At 38.8% G+C, this 21,925-nt stretch overlaps 2 long non-coding RNA genes across 2 annotated transcripts in view; one reads left to right on the forward strand and one right to left on the reverse strand.

The window, feature by feature from the left end:
• The window catches only part of LOC127489155 (uncharacterized), a 477,275-nt gene that overhangs the window by 168,184 nt on the left and 287,166 nt on the right, over nt 1-21,925 (reverse strand). The window lies entirely within an intron of this gene.
• Nucleotides 8,167-18,237, forward strand: LOC138846858 (uncharacterized). Its single transcript, XR_011384378.1, has 3 exons — nt 8,167-8,786; nt 12,321-12,871; nt 14,102-18,237. It is a non-coding gene; the product is annotated as an uncharacterized lncRNA (long non-coding RNA).

The following is a 21,925-nucleotide window of genomic DNA, read 5'->3' on the forward strand; positions in this document are numbered from 1 at the left end:
TTACTTGGGTGTAAGATACCATTCTCTGAATCAGGTTTTATGACTACCTAAGTAATTTTTCATCCTTGTTTTATGAATATAAACACTGATACATTTTCTTAGCTTCAGAATTTGAACATTCCAGTGATTTAGCTCCTGCTAACAAAGTGCCTAAATATTTTTGACACCTCATAGCCTTTTAATGTGTGATATCTGGTCATATACACATGGGATCTATTATAAGTTAGAGATACTTTCCATAAATAGAATAATATTTTGGATAACCTTTGATGAATTGAAGAATCTATTTCCTCTTCAAATTTTTTTTTATTTTAAGGCAATTTTGTGAAATTGAATTTTACCTATAGTTTTATTTGTCTTTGTGTCCAGATAAAGTAATAAAATAAAATAGCTCCAATTATACCAAGCAACCCTTCCTTGTCTCAAGTGCTTAACTTTCTCTCTTCATTCTTAGATAACTACTGGTTTCTTAAATTGAATGGTCTTCTTTTCCAGCAGCTGCTCAAAAATATCCATGATTGACCATTTTGTTTGCACTAAACAGACATGCTTTCCTTCTTTCTCCCTCTCTCTGGTCCACATCATCTTCCCATCACCTGTGCACACCAGACCCACCTGTTCCTTCCTCCTCCAATAATCACTGAACTCTGCAAAGACCCTAACTCTGACCTCTCATGGTCATCCCAGATCCTTGTGTTTTGAAGACTCAAAACAAAATCAAGTGTGGAAAATAGGGTTGATTTTTCCACATTTTTTTTTGTCAATCATGACTCAAATCCCAAACACACACATAAAAATCCCTGCTTTACATAACTAATTTTAATTTTCTTTCCAAATGTCTTCACATTAATGATCTCCATTGATGACTTCTCCTTCTCATCTACACTTACATTTGGTCCTCAGTGCCATGGCTTTATTCTACTCAGCATGGACCAAATTCGTCCTGTTTGACATCATCCTTTATTTTATTCCTATTGCCACTTTGTGTCTCTGGAATTTAATGTATTCCCTCCCCACAGAACTCCTAAGTTAACTGTCCTCTGAGCATTTTTATCTGTTTTTATTCTTCCCTAGTGGGATCTTGTAGGATTTCTTTACTATACCACACAGTAAAATATTGACTCGATCATTTATCTTCTTAGAATTCTGCATTAACCTGAAGCTATTCCACACTTGTTATACAAATGTTTAATCATAAAGTTTGATGCATATGACACACAAAGTGCCTGATATCCATCGCTGACACACTACGCAACTTTGCTTGGACTGGCTCTTGAGTGTAATCTTGTTTTATTGAGTGCAGTGTTTTTTCTGGCAAAATTATTCTTTAGAGCATGATTATACATCATTAGCATTTAAGACAGTGTTCTGTTACTTCATGATGTGAGTACCTAGAACTCACTGTGAAGGATTCATTTAGGAAAATTTCCAGAAGGTGTTCTACATCCATCATTTAGCCAAGAACCCCTAGTGAATTGCAGTACCGTATTCACTGATTTCCTTTGATAAGAATTTTGGAGTATCTATTCATAGACTTTCATCTAGAATTTCTTAACCCAATCATTAAAGCCTTTATTGAATAGTTGATTACTTTTGCACTGATAATTGATTTTGTTTGGTTTTAACAAATCTTTGTCCAATAGACTTGTTTCTGCTTAACACTTCACTACAAAAACTCTATTTTGAACAAGTGTAAATTCACATGCAGTATTTACAGAAATAATGTAGAGGTATCCTATAAATCCTTTACCTAGCTTCCTCCAACAGCAGTAACTTGAATAATTGCAATATAATAGCACAACCAGAAAATTCGTTTTGATACAATCCATCAACATTACCCAGATTTCACTAGTTTTACGTGCTCTGTGTATGTGTGTGTTTAGCTCTTGTTGCCTATCAGATATTCATTTATTTTTAACCCACCAGATTCATTTATTTTTAACCCACAGACTGCAGTATCTTTTTGCCAATCTGCATGCATTGTTTTTATTAAAATCTGCATGACACCTTGTCAGATGCATACCCCCTAATTACTCATCACATTTTCTGCTGGTAGTAAAGACTATTACCTGCATAGAGTCAGGTAAATCCTATTTGTTTGGCAAATCTTACTTCTGGTATAGAAACTGCTGCTCTGAAGATGAATGAATCCTCCATGGTTGAGATTTTCTGAGGCTCCTAGATCCACGTTTTTAGGAGTGGGGTGAACCTGGAAAATATTTGGTCAACCCACAGGAAAAGTAGATGAACAGTCACTAAAGTCTCATTGTTTGTGTTTGTGAATGGTTGATATCAATGGATGCTTTCTAACATCTAATACCTTTGGTTATATGTTATATATTTACCATTTTTATTAAGTCTGGACAAAAATAAGTGCACATTTATTAAAAAGTTTATCATAACCAAGCTAAAATATGTATTTTAAAATATATGGTGTCTATACTTTTAATAATCTGGTAACTATGAAATCCAATTTCCTATTAACCAATATGTATGAATATCCTGTGGCATTACTTTTAGATGAGACATGAGATGCTATAGCCATCTCTGCAGAGTTATGCATTGTTGAGCTTTATGCATTTTATACATTTATGCATTATTGAACATTATATATAGTCAGTTCATCTTTTTTAAAATGTCAAGTACTAAATAAAACTTGAAATTATTGGACATTTGGGAAAAATAAGGACTATTAAGCAAGCTGCATTGTACTATTTGATAGTGGCACAAACATTGGTGAGTTAAAGAAAAATAAACTGCTTTCAAATTTTTAAAATTCACTGGCTTTAACAAATAGATTAAAAATCCCTTTTATGAGGACCTTGATAGAAAGATGCTGCTTCAGTCCAGGATGTCTGTGTCTGTATGATCCACTTTGCAGAGGATTATTGTTAACCCTTGTCAAACAGTGCTACAGGATTAGGGACCATGGATCTGGGACACTGATGACCACATGGGTGGCCTGGCCAGTGAATAAAGTACAAGGAAAGGGAGGGTGGGCAGACCATCAGTAATCTTCCCATGGGATCTTCTGAGATAGGTTCCATAAACCACCTAGAAAGGAAAGTTGGTGGCAAATCTACTTGTGCAACACAGTTACCATTATTTTCTGTAAGGGAGTTAACATAATGCACATGGCAATGCATTTTGGTCAGTATTTTTATTTCTTTTTATAAAAAGATTATTTATCTACTAATTTGAAAGGCAGAGAGACAGAGAAGGAAACGAAGACAGAGGTTTTCCATGTACTGCTTCACTTCCCAAATAGCCAAAGCAGCCAGGGCTTGGCCAGGCAAAAGCCAGCAACCAGGAGCCAGGAATTCCTTTCTAGTCTGCCACATGGGTAGCAGGAGCCCAGGTACTTGGACCATCAGGTGCATTAACAGGAAGCTGGATTAGAAGCAGAGCAGTTGGGACTCAAACCTGCACTCTGATATGGGATGCCAATGTCACCAGCAGTGGCTTAGCCAGCCATGCCACAAAGCCTGCTCCTTGATGAGTGTTTTTTTTTTAATAAATATTGTTTATTAAATTGATTCCTTTTTCCTGATCTCTTCGGATCTTAAGGTAAGATAGTTCATATTTTCTGTGCAGCAGGACTTCTTCATAAACCAGTGATTCTCAAACTTTGTGAGCACTGGAGTAATACAAGCCTTTTCCAAAGATACAGAAGCCTCTTGGATTACAATTAAGTTCATCTAGAGTGGAGCTGCCATGTGTTAAATTTGACAATACATGGAAATCATAGCATGAAATGGGAGAATGGGGTATGGGACATGTGCACGTCCTGTTCAGTGTTCCTCAGCACGTGACAAATGACAGCTCATTTCTGCCATCCTAGTCTCTGTTCTCATTTTTCCCAGTGATTTGGTGCAAGTCCCAAGTGTCTCATCATTTCATCAGGACACTGTCAGCCTACAAAAAGTCCCCAGGTGATTCTTACACACCATCAGGGTTGAGAATTCCAAGACAAGAAGAGTCTCTTTTCTAAGACACAAGCACTTGTCCTCTGGATGTCATTCTTTTCAGACATGTCTGCCCAACAAGGCATTACAGATTTACTACAATGCACGGCTTGTATCTGTGGTTATCAGTGATAATTGTAATATTCCCTTTTATAAAAATATTTGTTTTGTTTTATTTATTTGAAAGAGGAACAGAGAGACAGACACAGGCAGAAAGCGATCTCTTGTTTGCTGATTCATTCTGCAAATGGCTGCCACAGCTGGGGTTGGGCCAGGGCAAAGCCAGAAGCCTGGAACTCCATCCAGGTGTGGGTGGCCCTGACTTAAGTTTTTCATTCATTACCTGCTGCCTCCCAATACATTAGCAGGAAGCTGGAATTGGAAGTGAAGCCAGGACTGCAACAGTGACTGCAAACCAGGTGCTCAATCCACCTGGGACACAAACATCCCTGCTTGTTCCATTATAATACTCTTTCATGCTGTGTAGTAAGGGAACTGATTTTCACTTAAGGCTTTTTAAATTTTAATTAGGTAAACTTAAAAATGCAATCTGTTGATTCAATGAACCACATTCCATGCACACCATAGCTGTGTGTGGCTAATGTATGGGATAATGCAAGTGCAGAACCCTTCCTTCCTCTACAGTGTCCTGTTGGTCTAGACATAAGGACCATCCTTCTTAATCTTCATCTGCTGAAAGAGGGACCTTCTCAACAGAACAAGAGATTATGAGAACTCCAACACCAAGAGAAACTAAATATGATAGAAAAATGAAGCATCTTTAAAAGTGAAACATACTAACACTAACCGATAGAATAAATAAGGGGGAGAGTGATCCAACATGGGAAGTGAGATACTCAGCAGACTCATAGAATGGCAGATGTCCTAAATAGCACTCTGGCCTCAGAATCAGCCCTAAAGGCATTCGGATCTGGCTGAAAAGCCCATGAGAGTATTTCAGGCATGGAAAGCCAAGACACGCTGGCAAAAGATCTCTGTGAGTGAGATCCCAGTGGAAAGAACAGGTCTTCAAAGAAGGAAGTGCCTTTCTCTGAAGGGAGGAGAGAACCTCCACTTTGACTATGACCTTGTCTAAACAAGATAAGAGTCGGAGAACTCAGAGGGCTTCCATAGCCTTGGAAACTCATGACTGGAGCATAGGGAGATTACTGATGCCATAGACAGGAGTGTCAATTGGTAAAGTCAACAACAGGAGTCACTGTGCACTTACTCCTCATGTAGGATCTCTGTCCTTAATGTGCTGTACATTGAGATTTAATGCTATAACGAGTACTCAAACAATATATTTCACTGTGTTTCTATGGGGGTGCAAACTGTTGAAATCTTTACTTAATGTATACTAAACTGATCCTCTGTAAAAAAAAAAAAGAAAGAAATTATCAACTCCCAACTTGACTCTCACTGGGATTAAACATGACAATAGGTCTGATCTGATTTCATCATCATTTAAAAAAATCATCTATTATTTTTCACTTTATGTTTCTGTGTGGGAGAAAACTGCTGAAATCCTTACTTAATGTATACTAAGCTGATCTGTATATTAAGATAATCGAAAATGAATCTTGATGTGAATGGAAGGGGAGAGGGAGTGGGAAAGGGGAGGGTTGTGGGTGGGAGGGACGTTATGGGGGGGAAGCCATTGTAATCCATAAGCTGTACTTTGGAAATTTATATTCATTAAATAAAAGTTAAAAAAAATACAAAAAAAGTGAAACATAAAAGAGCATGATTTTACAAAAGAACTTTTTAAAAATAAACACTTGCATCAACCAGCTGTTTTTTTAGAAGAAAATGCAAGCATGGATTTGAGGACAAATATGCATCTTAAAGTCATTCTTAATTGAGAACAATGTATAAACATCGAATTTGGGCAGTTATCAAAAGACAAATGGACTCAGAGATACTGAGATGTTAGATCAGTAAGTTGTAGATCCGTAATTAAAATGCAGTCAAATGCACATAACAATGGATATGAGTGTCAGAAAATGGTATTGTGGAAGTGAGAAGGCAAACAATAAAACATATTCAAAAATGTAAGGTCTACTAGGGAGAGTTCCAGGCCCCTAGAGGAACAGGGAAGAGACCATTTTTTCTGGGAAAGGTTGGGGAACATGCCAGAAACTAGGGTAGAATTTCCAGGGGAAAAGTAAGAAAGCTTAATAGAATCAGACAGTGGCAATTAACATAGAAACATTAACTTTTAAAGCCTCACAAAAGATTCAGTCTTTTCGAATTTCCAGTCTGAATTCCAGAATTGCCAGTCAGGTAGCTGACAAGCAGAAGGAGTTCCTAAAGGAGATTAGAAGCACTTTTAGCAGGACAGGGGGGATAAAGCATTCATCTTGGATTTGCGGAGAGCTGATGTAGAGAATTTTGAGGGTGTGCAGCATCTCTCCCATGAAAACATCTGAGCCTGCTGGGTTTCCAGCCATACATTGTGCAATGAAGCTGCCCCAACAAAGGGCATGCGGATGTGGGAAGCAGGAGGACTATTCACTTGTGAATTTTTTAAAATAAAGATTAGTTGGGAATTAATTGAGGATTGCTCTGTAAGCCTTGTGTGGTGGAAAAGGCATTATTACTACTGAACATTAGCAAAGATCCCTGGGTGCAATTATGTTAGAATATATGAGTTGAGATTGCTTATTAAAAGTATGGAAAAGTAGAAAAATGTTAATGATTAGATTCAGGATATTTTAGAAGCCCAGGAAAGAAATATGTATATATAGTACAGCACTAAACCAAACAAATAAGTGTATAGGCAACTCATTATTTGTTAGAGGTTTTGGAACAGAAAAAAATGCAAACCAAATATAATTTGCAGTAAAGTTTTATTGGCAGTGCAGAAAAAAGGGGCAGGAAAACATTTTAGTCTTTTAAGGTGAGTGAAATTTATCCCTACTCTTCCCGGAATGTTGGACTCTCTGCTGGACTTCAGCTGGTTCCTGACTTCATGATGGCTTGTCAGCATCACCATGTCCCTGTCTAGTCTTCAGGGCCCATGGTCCCCTAGATCGGATGCCTGTACTTTTGCCATCCCCCTTCCTCTCTGTGTGACAACACTTTTTCAGCCCACAAACAACTGCCTCTCTCAGTTTCTCATTCATTCAAGGCCCTGCATGGCCTTAACCTATCATTCTGGGATCTGTTTCTCATCACTCCCATCTGTATTTTGTACTCCAGATACTGTTTTATGCCTCCTGCTCATGTTTTTTGCTTTTATTTTTCTTGTCACCTGGAAAGCCCTTTTCTGCCACTGTAGAGGCTCTGTCCTTTCTTTAAGAGCTGTGGTACACCTGATCTGCTCATGAAAACTTTTCATGATTCCCCAGTTGTATGTGCCCTTTTCTTCTTTGATGACCAATGGATGTTTGCATCTCTCTTCAGTCACTCAATCAGTACTTTGATGTTACTAGATATTTATGAACTTATTTTTATCCTTGTTCATGATTTGCCCTCCTGTACCACCCCCATTCCCCATACCCCCAATAACTCACCCTCCACCCAACACAAGCCCACTACTTCCATAAGCTACTTAATTAAGTCACATGGTATATTTACTCATCAGTTTCCTAGTGAGGAACAGAATACCTCCCACTGCAAATATTCAATAAACATGGGTTGAGTGGAAGTCACATGGTAAGTAACATGTTGACAATGGTGAATTGTGAAAGACATGGGGATGAATCCTAGAGGAGATCAGCCTTGGGAGCAGTTGCCATGCTTAAGGAAAGAGTACAGGGAAACAAAGATGGGGAGGCTCAGGAGCAGCAGATGTTTGGGGGACACAAGGAGTTGTGAGAGCCCTGCCCAGAGCCCAGGGCGGTTGTGCCTTAGCGAGTGAATGACCTGGCTGCCCACACTTGGGCAATGCCTCATCATCACCAGGTAGGCCTTGCTGCTGCCTTTTTATACCTCTGCTAGCAAGGGGGTGCCCGAGGAAAAGGGAATTCCCTTGGTAAGTAGACTGCAGACCCAAAGCTTCCCACTTCCCATGACTCATCACTTTGAGAGGTTCTTAACAAAGGATCCTTGATTGGGGTCCCAGAGAACCAGGGAATTAATGCAGGAGCACTTTCCTGCATCTCAGTTTAGAGAAACTTTTTTTTCCAAACTCTTTTCTATTTCTGCCAGTAACTCTTCAGTTTGGGAACTGTAGTTCCAGCCAAAATAAACTATTGTCTCAGGTCTGTATTTTTCCTGAAAAACCATTTTATGTAAGACTTTGAGAGTGACAATGAAGGACCCAGATCAGTTCTCTGGCCTGACCTGACTGCCTCTGTGTCCCAGCAAGGATGATGCAGCTTCCAAAAAAAAAAGGGGGGGGGCGTCTGAGCCTCCCAAGCACAGTCCCTCCTGCAAAGGCTGGTGATGTGATTTCTTCTTCTTTCTCCAATTATTGTCCATGTGTATCTGGCTCCATTTGAAGGAAACAAAGCGATCCCCACATCTGGAGTGCACTGCTCAAACTTCTCTTTTTATTCAACTAAAGAATGCTAATAAAGCTTTCTTTTTCAAAGTAGCTGTTTTTTATATGAATATTCATTAGTTATGCAGTTAATAATAATTCAGAGAAGCAAATATTACACTAAGTCCTAATGACTTCTTAAATATTACAATCACATTGATATATAAATGTAATGATATTATATCATGACATAATTAATATTAATTAATTTTTAAAATAAATAGCAGACATCGTTAAGGAAGGATTTGAATGCTACAGGAGTATCTCTAGCCTGATGCAATCAACAAAGTAATAGTCATCATTTTGAAGACTAGATTCCCTTACTTCAACAAGTGAGTAAAAGACATTCTTCTGATATTATTCTGCTTCCATTAGTTGAGTTTGTCTTATGAGCCCTTCAAAACAGTTTGTAAAATGAGAAGTTCAAAAATAAAAGAATTCTGAAGTCATTTCTTTATAAGATGAGCTAATGCACTCATGGTAATCCTAGGAAAATTGATTATTTTCTTGAAGTTGATTAAAATTTAAAAGTCTTATGTTGTATTAAATGGTTATCTCTTAAATTGAGAAATTCACATTCTAGACATTTTGGGAAAGTTGCTGTAGTGAAATTTTTCATAACTTGTTGTTGTTGGCTCCTACAGTTAGAAAGTTCCGCTAATATGTAGGGACTGTTCACAGAAGCTTTAGTTTCATGTTCCATAAAATTGAGCTTCCTCTCTTTACCTTTTGGAACCTAGAATATGATCCTTGAGGATTTTCATGAGTACGTAAGATTGCTAAGGAAAGGAAATAGTGTAACTTCAGAAGACAAAGAAATAGTACCATCAAAGTAGACCCTTGCCTTTAGTTGTAGAATTTACTAAAATCTGTTTATGACCTGCATGTCTGGACTATCTTACCATTTATTTTTTAAAAACTTTTTTGACAGGCAGAGTTAGAAAGTGAGAGAGAGAGACAGAGAGAAAGGTCTAACTTCCATTGGTTCATCCCCCCAAATGGCTGCTCCGTCTGGTGCACTGTGCTGATCCAAAGCCAGGAGCCAGGTGCTTCCTCCTGGTCTCCCATGCAGGTGCGGGGCCCAAGCAGGGCCCAAGCACTTGGGCCATCCTCCACTGCCTTCCTGGGCCACAGCAGAGAGCTGGACTGGAAGAGGAGCAACTGAGACTAGAACCCGGCGCCCCAACTGGGACTAGAACCCGGGTGCCGGCACCACAGGAGGAGGATTAGCCTAGTGAGCCATGGTGCCAGCCTTACCATTTAATCTTGAAAGTACACGATGTCTTTGAGACACTGTTCTGATGAGCTCATGAGGCAAATTTACATTATAGGTAAATATTCTCATTGAGAATGTCCTTCCAACACCCACTCTGTGTATGTTTGAGTGTTAAAGATTTATGAGAATTGCATGATTATTCATTTTTCTGACAGAATCTATGTTTCTTCTAATTTGAAAAAAAATCTTTTTTCTTAGAACAAATTAAATACCTATATTAAGGCTTTCCCCTGAAATATTGAATTTTATTTGTGAATATTAAAGTGTAAGCTTTACCTATGATTTATTTATTGTGATAAATACATGTGCTATATTTATTTTTCAATGGATATGCATTTAAACCCACTGGATACGTGGATAATACTATATAAGAATTTCATTTAATGTGGCAAATACATTTTGAAGTAAGCACTTGAACACAGTGAATATAGCGATTGAGAACAATGGAATATAAAGAGAAAACACCATTGAAATAAATTACTACCTTCAAAAGGAAGGATGGACACAGATTTTTGCTAACTCGTTCATCATTTTTTCATATTCTGGACTTTAGTTGTATGTCAGTGTGATTTTTTTAAGTGAAAAATCCTGGCAACCTTGCCAAATTTGTTATTAGATATAATTTTGAATTATACAACTCTTCATTATAGAAACCTTATCATGTTCCATGCAGTACTCTTTTTTCATGTGACATTGTTTTATAGCTAAGTATATAACAGAGCTCTTTCAAAATAAAGGCATTAAAATATAATCAAGTAAGGAACAGTATCTCTAACACTCCAGGCCTTCACTGGCATGAACTTTACCAAGTTTGACATACCTCCTCACACTTAAGTCTTCTGTGTTGTAGAGGAGCCTCTTCCTCAATTGAGGGATAGTATATTCTAGAGTAGAAGGAGTTGGTTGTGTAAGTATATGAGAGAGATGAGAATAGAGAACGGATGTAACTTAATCTAATATAAGAGTTGGAATAAAGTACAACCGTGTTGTGAAAATATGTTTTCAATATGCCATAGACAGTTCTCAGATGATGTTCCATATTTATTTATGGGACAGCTAAGTGATTCCCTGGATATTATCACATTTGGCCATTTAAGGAATCTATGAAGCTGGCAATATATAGAAAATAGAGGGATTACAACTGTTAGGTAGCAAACAAAATGACAAGGCTGTTGCCATTTTCATTCCCATAGCTATCACCACACAATAGAGCTGCAGGGCAGATTAATTATGCCGTGTGGCTACTAACAGGGAGTTTAATCATAAAAACATTCTTATTCATGTTTAGTGTTTTGCAGTAAGTGCCCATATAGGGAAGATTCCCCTTGATATTGTAATTAATATTAGGTATAAAGTAGGAAAACTTATCTTTAGGAATGCCATAGTACATGCGTAGAAACACACAAAACTTGACTACTCAAAAATACCCATGCACACTACCCAGAAGATGAGATGTGTTTGTGTATTCCTGTGGCAACTTCCCTTCTGTTCACCCCATGTAAGACAGCTCTTTTCTAGAGAGCAGGTACTTGTATGCTTCAGCTACATTGTACAGTGCTTCAAAGTGTGGTCAAGTGAGATTTGAGCAAGGCTTCTTTTGAGTTGAGTCTTGCCAATTTGGATTCTCTATTACTTCCAAAGCTGAGTTGCCAATCCCTTAAGTAACACCAGTGTAGAATTATTATAAATGATTCCAATATCTATCCTGAAAGAAACATGTTCTTACAATCAGGAGAAATGTGTAGTTTCTTCCCACTGGTGTGAAACCATTTCTCTACTTTTGCTTCCTAATATTGAGATCTCAAAGGGAAGTTCTTTGTGCTATAATTTTTTCTATGCTTTGGGATGGACATATCTATTATTTAATTTAAAGAACAAAACATTTGGATGTGGTGATCATTGCTGGATATCCCAATAATCTATGAGTAGCAATTGTTAATGCATGTACACTTGTGTTACATATGATTGAAAAGAAATATATTTCACTATGTACAACAGTGCTGAGGATTTTCTTTGTACACCATGGCTTCAGCAGAGCAATTTATATATTTCAATGGATTCTTTGTCAGATCAACACAGCAAGAAGTATAAATAATGAATCAGAAAAATGTTCTGAGCATTACAGATGAACTTTAGAATACCACTCTATGAGGAGGGTGGGACTTATGCCCCAAGATGGTGACCCACCATGGGAACTTCCACCCTCATAGTAAGATGGGCAACAGACTCCACCCCAAGGTGGTGGCCCCCATGACCAACCACATACTACATGGCTGATTAAGAGAACAATGTATATTAAATCATATTTTATTATATTAGCTTGTTACTTTCACCTCTGAGCTGGATTTTATTATGTTAGTTTGTTGTTTTCACCTCTGAATGAGATTTTACAATGTTATTTCCTTATTTTTCTCTCTGAGTGTGATTTTATACATTAAGCTCTATAATAGGTATAGTAGCTCTGAGATGTCAGATTACGTGTTAAGGTAGATGATCAGAGATATAACTGGGCCAAAGCTTAGCCCTATTTACCTCCTGTCTCCCCAGATTACAAGGTGATTTTAAAAGAATTTATTTATTTATTTGACAGGTAGAGTTACAAGCAGTGAGAGAGTCAGACAGAATGGTCTTCCATCCAATGGTTCACCTCCCAAATGGCCACAACAGCTGGAGCTACGCTGATCCAAAGCCAGGAGTCAGGTGCCTCCTCCTGGTCTCCCATGCAGTGCAAGGGCCCAAGCACCTGGGCCACCCTCCATTGCTTTTTCTGGGCCACAGCAGAGAGCTGGACTGGAAGAGACGCAACCAAGACTAGACCCGGTGTCCATATGGGATGCTGGCTCCGCAGGCAAAGGATTAGCCTAGTGCACCACAGCACTGGCCCCACAAGGTGATTTAACTATGGATAGTTCTACATCTGCTCCTTTGGAGACTCCATGACAGATCTACACTTAATAATTGGGAGGCCCTTCGACTAGAAGGATTAAGAAATTATAGCTAATACAATGTATCCATGTAATATGCTTAAGAATAAAATAATTAAGCTCATGAAGACCTGTGTCTGTTTTTATTTTCTCAGGTCCTACAGAGACTGTAAAGCTGTATAGCTCTGCATACATTCCTACAGACTTACTTCTAAGGGTACAGTTTAAAACTTGATATGGGATCGCAAATCCCCTTGGGCTAGATGGAATGCTAACATCTTAAGTTTTAAAGTGATCCTGTCTATAGGATTAAGTATTAACTGCTAATAGTAAATAAAATTAAAGAGGAGTGAATGCTCCAATATGGGAGGGAGTCCTTACAGCAGACTCATAGTGTGGCAATCTCCTTAAGTAACACTCAGTGACCTCAAAATCACCCCTGAAGGCATTCTGGTCTGGCTAGAAAGCCCACAAGAGCATTTCAGGCATGGAAATCCAGGGGACTCGTGGAAAAAGTGTCCCTATGGGGAGAACCTCCCTGGGTGAGACCCCAGTGGAAAGGAGTGGACATCAAAGTAGAATGTACTTTTCTCCAGAGGGAGGAGAGGACTTCCACTTTGCTTATGGCCTTGTCTGAATACTGATGGAGTTTGTGAAACTCAAAAGGCTTCCATGGCCTAGGCAGCTTATGTCAAGAGCCTCAGGTGATCACTGATGTCACACATAAGAGTGTTAATTGTTAAATTAACAACAGGAGTCACTGTGTACTAACTTCCCATGTAGGACCTCTGTTCTCAAAAGAGCTACAGTATTAACATTAATGGTAAAACTTAATTCCAAAGATTTACTTTGTGCTATTGTGTGATATTATGCATCATAAGTTCTAGTTGTGGCTAAGTGTCAAGCTCCAATGCCTGTATTCTTAGGTATTTATTTAAAGTTCATTAAGTGCCTCAAATGTAAAATCTTGGATACATGTCTCTCTGTGAAATTTCTGTCTCATATGTTTTAACATAGGGTCAGCTATTTAAAGGCAGCTGAGGAGATTTCTGAGAATGATGAAATTCTGTGGAATTTGGATTCCAAGATTTGAATTCCAAGCTTTTGTATACAGCTTTAAAGAGGCCCTGATGCAGACTCTGTACTGAAAAGTGTAGCTACAAAAGTTGTTATGGATTCCAGGATTTGGATTCTAAGCCTTGTGTTTGCTTAAAAAGCCTCTGACATAGACACAATGTGCTGGGCATGGGAGCTACAAAAGCTGTTCCAAGGAATCAAGGCGTTTTTAACAAAAACTCCAACATTAACAATTCCTGAGCAAACCATTCATAAGAAGATTCTCTTCAGATCAGTTTCAGCTTAAATGAAAGGGATCTTACCAGGTGATATTGAGCATGACTACCTCCATTAAATTAGGATTAAACTTCTGCCTCTTAAATATTCACAGGTGAATGCGAAAGACATGCCTGATTATTCCTGTAAGCCAATCAGAGACCTTAGTACCTCTTCAAAGCAATAAGATAAGTAAAGTTTTGCCTTTGTCACATCAAGACTGCTGTACCTTAAGGCAAAAATGCTGTACCTGCATTTCTTCATTATCTCTGGGAACTGTTATTGAGAATAAAGCTACCTAATGAGTTATTCTATTATAATTCTCTATACTCAAGCTAAATGGGTTATAATCTACATAAGGGTAACTTATCACTACCCACTCTCTGGGAATCTGAAAAATATGTTGTTTTCATCTTAAGGGGCACCCCACTTATAATTGGTTTTGTTCCAGTTTTGTTTATGCTAGTCAGCAAACTTTTATGTTTCAGAACTCAACTTCTGGGAGTAACTGACCATGCAGGGGACACAGACATTGGCAATGACCAAGACTGCTCCCACTCACAAAACGAATTTGTTAGATAGGCTATGTGGAGAATTTCAGAGCCATAGGAAGAGCCTGCACTATGCCCCCATAAGCAGGAAGCATTTACAGAAGAGATAATTCTACACCTATCAACTTCCCTTAGGATTAAGGGATGAAGTCTCTGAGGGGGAAATGAAGTAGACAGGCATACAGGTTAAAATTGATTAGGCTTATGAGCTGGAAGACCATGCCTTTGCCACACCCCTGTGTGACCTCATGCCCCTACTTGGCCACATCTGAGCACCCACTGGCCAATCAGGTTAATTAGCCACTCTCCTTTGATAATGGATTAAAAATCTGTGACATAGTGTGTCTATCCCCCCTTTTATTCCTTTTTGTCACCCTGGCCTCTTGCCAGTAGGGGGCTGTCTGCAGCCCTGTGCCTTCAGGGTGTTAGGGCCAGAAAAAGCCCACCGCCCGAGGAACGACTCCAAGAGACTTTTCTCTCATGCAACCAGCAAAGGGTTAAAGATTTATTGATCCAACATGTTGGGGCTCTCTGAACATACAAGGACAGAGGAGCCCTGAGGAACTACAGCATAGGGTTTATAAAGGCAAAAACCGCAAAATCGGGAGGGGGGAGAGAATACACGGTTGCTAAGCAGTTGCTAATATCTTACAATCAACAATTATGATCTTAAGACATAGACAAATCACATCTTCATTATTAGCTCAGGTAACCCAGGTGCAACCTTTTTTATTTTTAAGCTTGAGCAATCATGCTAGGGGGTTTTTGTGCATTGCCAAGGGTGATGTAGTGCACTGCTATTGTCTGACTATTTGAGATCATAGTTTCAGACCAGTCTCACGGTGTGGGGGGGTGCTTTCCCAGAATGGAGTCTCAAGTGCTCCAAAATGGAGTCCCTACTGTCAAGGTGCTACTTCACTCTGTTTTATTTTCACAGCTGCACCAGGAAGGTTTAAACCTGTAAGCTTAAGCTTAACTTTTTACACCCGCACATATACAATTTTAACTCTTCACAGGGCACATGGCCTTCGGGCCAAGCTGCCCTATGCTTCCTGGCCTGGATGCTCTTCCACGTGGCTGGTTCCTGGTACTTGGTGTGAACGCAGATCTATCTCTCTCCTAGAAATAAAGCCCTCACTCTCCTATGCATCTTTCACACTAAATAAAAGCTTAAAATGTAAAAAAAAATAGAATACCACTCTAAATACTAGTGTCTGATCATTAGCATCACTTGTGAAAGAAGTAACCCTATCCTCTTAGACTCATCAAATTTCTCTCTTAACGTGTTCTCACTATCCAACATTGTATGACAGCTTTTGAACACCAGGATTTCATTTTTTTTGAAACAGTAAAGTGTTGCAGTCTTGAGTGTGCTGGAACAGGTTAATAGGGGCTTCAGGTAGCCAGTTGTTAAATTTTCTGGAAGTTCAAGAGCTGTTTGATGTCATCTTAGCTTTCAGCTTTGAAATTCCCTGTGTGCAGGGAACATGTTTCATGGAACGTGGCCAATTGTACAAGTCAGAGCAATTTCCCCATTCTGCACCACACAAATTAGTTTTAAATAAAGAGGATTCTGAAATTTCTTTAGTGAGTGATGATCAAAATTCTAGAAGTGATTTTATGTATGTACCAAAAAACTTGCATACATTTGACTACATTCATCTGTGATAAATGATGATTCAATTTAAAACATTTAAAATATTTAAACTATAAATCTGAGAGGATTTCAAAGGGTTCATGGAAGATGGAATTAAAGTGTAATTTTATTTTGGGGTACAAAAGATTTGGAGCTATGCATGTTGGAAATCTTTAAAGTTCATGAAAATTGCATATTATTTAAAAAGTGTATATAGTTTTTATTTTATTTATTTATTTATTTATTTATTTTGACAGGCAGAGTGGACAGTGAGAGAGAGAGATAGATAGAAAGGTCTTCCTTTTGCCGTTGATTCACCCTCCAATGGCCACCGTGGCTGGCGCGCTGTGGCCGGTGCACTGCGCTGATCCGATGGCAGGAGCCAGGTACTTCTCCTGGTCTCCCATGGGGTGCAGGGCCCAAGTACTTGGACCATCCTCCACTGCACTCCCTGGCCACAGAAGAGAGCTGGCCTGGAAGAGGGGCAACTGGGACAGAATCCAGCGCCCCGACTGGGACTAGAACCCGGTGTGCCAGCGCTGCAAGGCGGAGGATTAGCCTACTGAGCCGCAGCGCCAGCCAAAAGTGTATATAGTTTTAAAAGTTCTTCACACTGACATAAATTTATCTTTTTAAAAAAACATTTATTTGAGAGGTAGAGCTGTTTATATCAATATATTTAAATCACACTAGGTAGCAATGATAAACATTCAAGTTTATTTTGTATACAATGATTAACAACAAAATTTCTCTTCATATTTCTGTATAGCTAAGGCTGCTCAGAAAGATATTTTAAATATAGTGAGTTTCAAATGTAGGCTTACTTTCTTCAGATTAGGAAGTTTTCATGCATTTAAAATAAATGCTATTGAAAATAAATTACAAAGAAAGAGTACTTTTTCAGATTATACTTTTACTTTTTTTTTTGAAAGATTTATACATTTACTTGAGAAGCAGAGTTACAGAGAGAGAGATCTTCCATTGCTGGTTCACTCCCCAAATGCCTGTAATGGCTGGAGATGGGCAGATCCGAAGCCAGGAGCTTCTTCCAGGTCTCCCATGCAAGTGCAGAGGCCCAAGCACTTGGGCCATCTTCTGCTGCCTTCCCAGGCCACAGAGAGCTTGATCGGAAGTGGAGCAGCTGGGACATGAACTGGTGTTTTGGGATGCTGGTGCTGCAGAAGGAGACTGTGTCACAACCCCACAAACTTATCTTTTAATTTCATTCTCCCTGAATTATTTGCACACATACATAAAATATATATAAACATTTTTTAGTTTGACTTACTTTGAAAGTAGATGACAATGTCATTAAATTATATTTAAAAACTGACTGTTAATGAACAACTTAATACATTATCCCTCTTAGTAGTTTTTTTATCTGTTCTACTTAATATGACTGGTTTAGATCTGTAATTGATGCACAGTTATTCTTAAGTGTTGAAAATTAACTGAAATGTGATCCCTGTTGAACATGGTGGTGGGAATGGGAGAGGGAAGAGATGTATAATTTGGGACATGCTCAGGCTGACTTGCCCCAAGTGGTGGAGTTGGAAGCATACCAGGGGATTCCAATTCAATCCCATCGAGGTGGCATGTACCAATGCCATCTCACTGTTCCAGGTGATCAGTTTCAGTTCACAGTTGGTCATGGTGGAGGGACTGGGAGTCAAAGGGAGCACATAGACAAGTCTAGTACCTGCTAACGCTAACCGATGGAGTAAATAAAGGGGAGAGTGATCCAACATGGGAAGTGAGATACTCAGCAGACTCATAGAATGGCAGATGTCCTAAATAGCACTCTGGCCTCAGAATCAGCCCTAAAGGCATTCGGAGCTGGCTGAAAAGCTCATGAGAGTATTTCAGGCATGGAAAGCCAAGACACTCTGGCAAAAGATCTCTGCGAGTGAGATCCCAGTGGAAAGAACAGGTCATCAAAGAAGGAGGTACCTTTCTCTGAAGGGAGGAGAGAACCTCCACTTTGACTATGACCTTGTCTAAACAAGATAAGAGTCAGAGAACTCAGAGGGCTTCCATAGCCTTGGAAACTCATGACTGGAGCATAGGGAGATTACTGATGCCATAGACAGGAGTGTCAATTGGTAAAGTCAACAACAGGAGTCACTGTGCACTCACGCCTCATGTAGGATCTCTGTCCTTAATGTGCTGTACATTGAGATTTAATGCTATAACGAGTACTCAAACAATATATTTCACTTTGTGTTTCTATGGGGGTGCAAACTGTTGAAATCCTTACTTAATGCATACTAAACTGATCCTCTGTAAAAAAAAAAATTATCAATTCCCAACTTGACTCTCACTGGGATTAAACATGACAATAGGTCTGCTCTGATTTCATCATCATTTAAAAAAAAATCATCTATTATTTTTCACTTTATGTTTCTGTGTGGGAGCACACTGTTGAAATCCATACTTGATGTATACTAAGCTGATCTTCTGTATATTAAGATAATCAAAAATGAATCTTGATGTGAATGGAAGGGGAGAGGGAGTGGGAAAGGGGAGGGTTGTGGGTGGGAGGGACGGTATGGGGGGGAAGCCATTGTAATCCATAAGTCGTACTTTGGAAATTTATATGCATTAAATAAAAGTTTAAAAAAAAAACCTGACATGCTTCAGTTTGAGGCGTTTTTAGTAACAGAGCTATAAAAAGATAGTATGAGAGAAATAAAAGCACTCAGACCTGCTAAAACACTTTTATTTCTTAAAAAGCAAGCATACTTAACCCTAACTGATGGGCCAAAGGAATTGTGAGCACAGCCAAGTTTTTAAATATGTGTTAGTAGAAAGAGCATCACCTCATTTATAAAATGAATTTCATTTTTTAAGAAAAGAAGGATGCATTTTGCTAAATGCTACATGTCAAGTGACAGTGAAGTGATTTAAGTGGAATTAAAATACCAGTAAATGTGTCAGTAAAAATTTCAGTTGAGGGGCCAGCATTTTGGTGCGATAGGTTAGGCTGCCACCTGCAAAGCCTGCATTCCATTTGAAGCCCAGTTCGAGTCATGGCTGCTCTTCTTCCAGTCCAGCTCCCTGCTAATGTGCCTTAGAAAACAGCAAAAGACAGCCCAAGTCCTTGGGTCCTGCCTGCTCCCCATGTGGGAAACTTGGATGGAGTTCCAGGCTCTTAGCTTTGGTCTGGCCCAACCATTGAGGGGAGTGAACCATTTCCTGAGTGAATCAGCAGATGGAAGATGTCTTTTTCCTTATCTTTCCCTCTCTCTATGTCACTCTACCTTTCAAAAAAACTAAGGTAAATCCTTAAAAATTGTTTTCAGTTAATTAAATCTCACTCATGGTACATTTTATTTGATATTATCAATAGTAAGTATTATTACTAAACTTATTTTCTCTCTCCCACATCTGTACTTTAAATTCTCTCAATTTTCTGTTTGCAACAATCATGCATGGATTCTATAGATTAGGAATCTGAACTTGAAAAGAGAATTGGCTTAGAAGACCATGGAAGTGGCAAATTGCAATGATTTTCAACTCAAGTCTTCAGGTGTCAAACCTTCTTCAATTTTCCCCAAGTCATTCTTCTTTTCTGAATCTGTAAATGTTTTAAGCAAAAATATGCCCATTACAAACTGATTTTAACCAGAGTTCTGGTTAATCAGTGCAAAACTTTAAAAACATGTGCGGCTACTAAGATTTATTTTCTACTCTGACAGTTATTGCCATATGAAACAAATGATGTGCTTCACTAGTGTTTCTGTGTGCTGTGTGTATGCAAGGGTAGAGATGCTGGTAAATAACATTTACCCTTTTTGAGAGTGCCAGCTTACATGTTAAGTACAAGAAAAATGTACAATCCCAGTTCATTTCCCCCCTCAGTGTAATGAAATGCTATCTTCTATCTAGTATATAATTTTAAAAACTTATTAAATATTTCAAAAGTTATGAGCCATGATATATGACATATGAAAAAATCAAAGTATGGGTTTGGATGGAGTGCCTTGATCCAATACACAATCAGTACCCTTGGATTATCTGCAAGGTGAAATCTTCAGATTCACATAAACTTACTTACATTCACATAAACTTACTCATATGCCATTTGGGAGAAATTAGAAGTAGGTGTAGAAATTTTTTTTTTGTATCTAATCTAAAATTTGGCTTTTAAAAAATATATCAGATTTCAGTTAAAGCTACTGTCCTAGAAAATTTGTTTACCATAATATTCAGTTTAGTCTCTGAAATGCATACATAATAACAGAATTAAAATTCCTGTTTAAAATTTTTATTTATTTGTTTATTTGAAAGGTAAAGAGAAAGAGACTTACCATTTGTTGATACACTTACAAATGCCTACAATAGCCATGGCTGGATCAAACCAAATCCTCAAGTTAGGAATTTAAATTCCATCTCCCATGTAGGAGACAGGGCCCCAAGCACATGGGGCTGCCTCCCAGCATAGGAGTCAGAAGAAGCTGAAATTGGAGGCAGCGCCAGGTCTTGAACTCAAGCCCTCCAATATGCAATGTGGGTGTCCCAAGCAGCTTCTTAACTGCTTAACAAAATACCCACTTCATGGTATTATCATTGCTATTTCCCATAAATTGATTTAGCAAAGAAAAAGGTTATGTATCCCAAAGTATTAACCCTTAACGCATGATAGCTTGATAGTACCCCAAGGACTACTATTTATAATTATTTATGGTTAATTTTAGGTGACTTGTATCCAAAACTTGATTGTAAGGTACTTCTAGGTAGGTAGTATATCATATTTATCTGTGTATTTTATAGTACATTGTACAGCAAACTACTCGTGATTGTCACATGTCACATACATCACATATCACACTTTCACCATAGGGTATATGCTATGTGTACACATTTCTAAAAGGGACTATAGTATCAAATGGTATTTAAAAGATACTTTATTTTTGAGTTTCCTATTTCAGCAAGATAGTCAATTCCCCATTCCCACTTTTCCACACACATAAGCCAATCCTATACTCACTGCCTTTCATAGCCTCTTTTGTTCAAGAAATGCACTAGGATCAGTGCCTCTGACCTCACCTTCTTCTTCCTCTTCTAGAAAGGCATTTATGCACCACATGAAAGCCTCTTCTGCTGTTATTCATAATCATTGCTACTGTATCCATTCTGCCTTCACCAGTCTTGTTACCAACCTTCTTTGCTTGTGTACTCTACACAGGCTAGGCCAGCAATTCTTCACATTTTACACTCAGAAATTTGTTGATGATCATTTCATTCCTCTCATAGGATCTCACATTCAGTATGTTTTTTTTTTGATAGGCAGAGTGAGAGAGAGAGAGAGAGAGAGAATGGTCTTCTTTCCATTGGTTCACCCCCTAGATGGCTGCTATGGCCGGCACGCTGCACCTATCTAAAGCCAGGAGCCAGGTACTTCCTCCTAGTCTCCCATGTAGGTCCAGGGCCCAAGGACTTGGGCCATCCTCCACTGCCTTCCCGGGCCACAGCAGAGAGCTGGACTGGAAGAGGAGCAACCAGGACAGAATCCAGCACCCCAACCGGGACTAGAACCTGGGGTGCTGGCACCGCAGGCAGAGGATTAGCCTAGTGAGCCACAGTGCTGGCCTCAGTATGTTTTCTAAGTAAATGTCACTTAATGTTTTCTTCTCTCTCTCTCTCCTCCCTCCTGCACACAGCCTCTCCCTATATAAAGTAATAGTAAGAATGATGAAGAAGACAATGGAGATATGATTTACACAGTTTGGGAAGAGGAAGCCTTTCTTTG

Source organism: Oryctolagus cuniculus, chromosome 19, assembly GCF_964237555.1.
Source record: "Oryctolagus cuniculus chromosome 19, mOryCun1.1, whole genome shotgun sequence".
NCBI classification, from domain to species: Eukaryota; Metazoa; Chordata; class Mammalia; order Lagomorpha; family Leporidae; genus Oryctolagus; species Oryctolagus cuniculus.